This window comes from Lactuca saligna, chromosome 6, assembly GCF_052625555.1.
Source record: "Lactuca saligna cultivar CGN05327 chromosome 6, ASM5262555v1, whole genome shotgun sequence".
Taxonomy (NCBI): Eukaryota; Viridiplantae; Streptophyta; class Magnoliopsida; order Asterales; family Asteraceae; genus Lactuca; species Lactuca saligna.
Genome location: NC_136422.1, coordinates 75484531 through 75487566, shown reverse-complemented (window position 1 = coordinate 75487566; position 3036 = coordinate 75484531). Strand labels below are relative to the sequence as shown.

The window sequence follows — 3036 nt, the reverse complement described above, 5'->3', positions numbered from 1 at the left end:
AAAATGGGTCTATAAAAAGATCTACTTACTTTTTATTACCTTCTCCACCTTGTCTTCCAACACATCCTTTATCACCTTGCAAAGATCTTCAAACTTCTCCTTCAATGCATCCCGCTTTTGTTTCTCATCTTCACTCTCATCAAGTTTTAGACCTTCTTTGGTTGTAGAAACAAGCTTCTTCCGCTCAAACTCCTTCAACTTAACAACTGCATACTCATCAATGGCATCCATCATGTACAAAACCTCAATTCCCTTCTTCTTCAGCTTCTCAAGGAATGGAGAGTTCTCCACTGCCTTCTTCCACAAAGTTTGTGGCATGATCAGCAGGGGCATGAAGCTTAATAATAGTGGAACCCATCAACATGTTCTATAACACTTGAAAAATTGCTAGTTGTATCTCACTTGCCACTATTGCACTCACAACTGCTGTAGAATGTATCCCATCTCTGTCATCATGAAGACAATTATCAGATAATATATCAAGTGTTTGTATTTAATAAGCTATGTAACACGGCCTAATAAGCTATGCAACACAAATTTGTTAAAAGTTGCGACTTAATGGGGACAATCTCATTTTTCTTGATTTTTTAAATTAAGTTGTTCTTTTTGTATTAAATAATAATAAAATACCCATATATTAGGTCATGTTCCTATGAAGTCCTTAAGATAACAAAATAAATAGAAACATACTTGTCAAAACATACACTAATAAATGAAATGATAAACTAAAATTTAGGAACAAATAAAGCATATATACTTATAGAAAGCTGGTTGTCAACCAGTCGGGTTGTTGTTGAATTAAGGTGAAAAGATCAATGGCCTTGATATTATTTTCTTTGCATAGGGCATTTATGTCTTTTGCACAGATGAGATATCAAGATCAAGTCCTCGTCCCACCATATTTCACATTTATTCCCATTGGCATCGGTCTTAGTCCCGGTCCCGAGTCAAAAGGGCAAAAAGGTAATTTTGATTTAGTAATGTACCTATTCTGGCAAGGAAGGGCGAGATACACGGTTGTTAGATTGGCCTGGAAGATGGGGCATAGTGTTTCATCTCTAACAGAGCATGAAAAGTTATCTTTTGAAAATGGACAAAGAAAATTCTTCATGGAAGACGAATTGAGAAGGGGAATAAGCAACAACATTTCCTAAATAAAAATTACTAAAAAAATTAATTAGTGATTTAAATGATAGTCAAATTAATAAGAATGATAATTACCGAAAATTCATTCCAAACTAATTTGCGATTCATGTACTTGAAACTAACAACACGATTCATATAAGGGCTACCATAAACAAGTCTTGCTTATATAGCTCTCTCAATAAGATTCCTATACCTGTATTCAAAAGGAACAAATAGATAAATATAGAATATTTTAATAGAAATAAATAAAGCCTATAATACACACACAAGTAAACGAAGGTGTGTTGCTAGATTTTTCATATACCTTCCGGTGTAAAGAAATACAAGCAGACTAGCAAAAGATGCAGCTTTATAAAATCCTTCAACGCGTTGTACTATAAACCATAATCTACGAGCTAGTGACCTCTGCCAACATAACAAAGAATATCAAAAGGGAGATATAGAGAGAGGGAAAAATTGATGTTAATTCTTTAATTTCATCATCAAAAAAATTAAGTTTTTTAACTAAAATATGTTGATATTGAGTATTAGATACTTGTTCAGAATCACCCCACCGGCGGAAAGCAGAAAAGGATTACAAACGAGTCCAAATATACTGACCACCAACTATAGCTACACAGTACCATATTTTCTGATAAACGATGAGCTCGGGTCCCTCTAACCCCGTTCTAGCTAAAAGGGTGATGATGGAAACCATATGATAAAGCTTCATTTCATGCTTCATGTTGTGTAATTTCTTTAAAAAGCTTACGTTTTGCTCTTGTTTCCATGGTGCGTTCATCTCTATATCATAGATTCATGAGATCATTTCTTGGAGTAGGTTTATCAACCCAAATTGTGAACCTCCAGATAAGAAACTCAAGAAAAGCATCAAGTTCTGCTTTGTATTGAAATAATAATCCTGGCTAATCACAAAAAGGAAAGAAGAGTGATTCGTATTGAAATAATAATCCTGGCTAATCACTAAAAGGAAAGAAGAGGAACATAATTAATCTCCAATGAATACGACTGATTAGTGTAAAAAAAAAATTAATTGTGCTTAATTAGGAGATTGTAATCAACTAATCCTGGATAATCAATGAATCTCATGATGTACCTTCATAACAGAGAAAACTTTAACCATTTGCTCTTTGAGCATGGCTGGCATTTCAATGTCGAGCCTTCCTGCATCCACCTGGTTAACCCAAGATATTGCGATTGGAATTGCATACTGCAAACAAATTTACCAACGGAAAGTAAGAGAAACACGTATATGAAATGCACAATAGAAAGAGAAACACATATATGAAAACTTTGAATAGATTAACCATTCTATGAAACAAAGAAATGAGAATAGAAATTAAAATGATATGCCTGGAGAAAGTTAGTGTGATTAAACTTCCACAGGTGGAGCACCACCAGCGATGATGAAGCTGGGGGAATCGTGAGAGCCAGAGGTGGAATCACTAGTACCACAGGTAGGATTCCAACGACATGTGCATGTGATAAAGTTTCTTTCATAGATGCCAATAAATAGAGTTAGAGGTGTTTGGGTCACTCAGGTTGAGTATCAGCTATTGAGGAATTTTTAGCTTGTTGTATAGATTGTCATATATAGTTTAGGTTGGGCATTTTTAATCTGCAAATCAGCTTTAGATTTGGATATGTTTAGATCCACGTGGTTTTTAGTTTAGTAAAGTATTAGATCATTGGATCAGTTTTCAATGCATCCTCGATCGTTGGTCTTTTCATTCATCATCAATAGTAGAGATTCATCGGAAGTTTCGAGTTGTATCAGTTAATGTTCAATGGATGCATCAACCTATCGTTAAGTTTGGCTCGAGTTTGGCAGATGCCATTCATTATTGGAAGTTTAGAAGTTAGGGAAGCGTTGTTCCATTATCCAGATGT

At 34.7% G+C, this 3036-nt stretch overlaps 1 pseudogene; it reads right to left on the bottom strand.

Moving 5' to 3' along the window:
* Positions 1–367: 367 nt before the first annotated feature.
* Positions 368–2308, bottom strand: LOC145002727 (peroxisome biogenesis protein 2-like; annotated as a pseudogene).
* Positions 2309–3036: the final 728 nt, after the last annotated feature.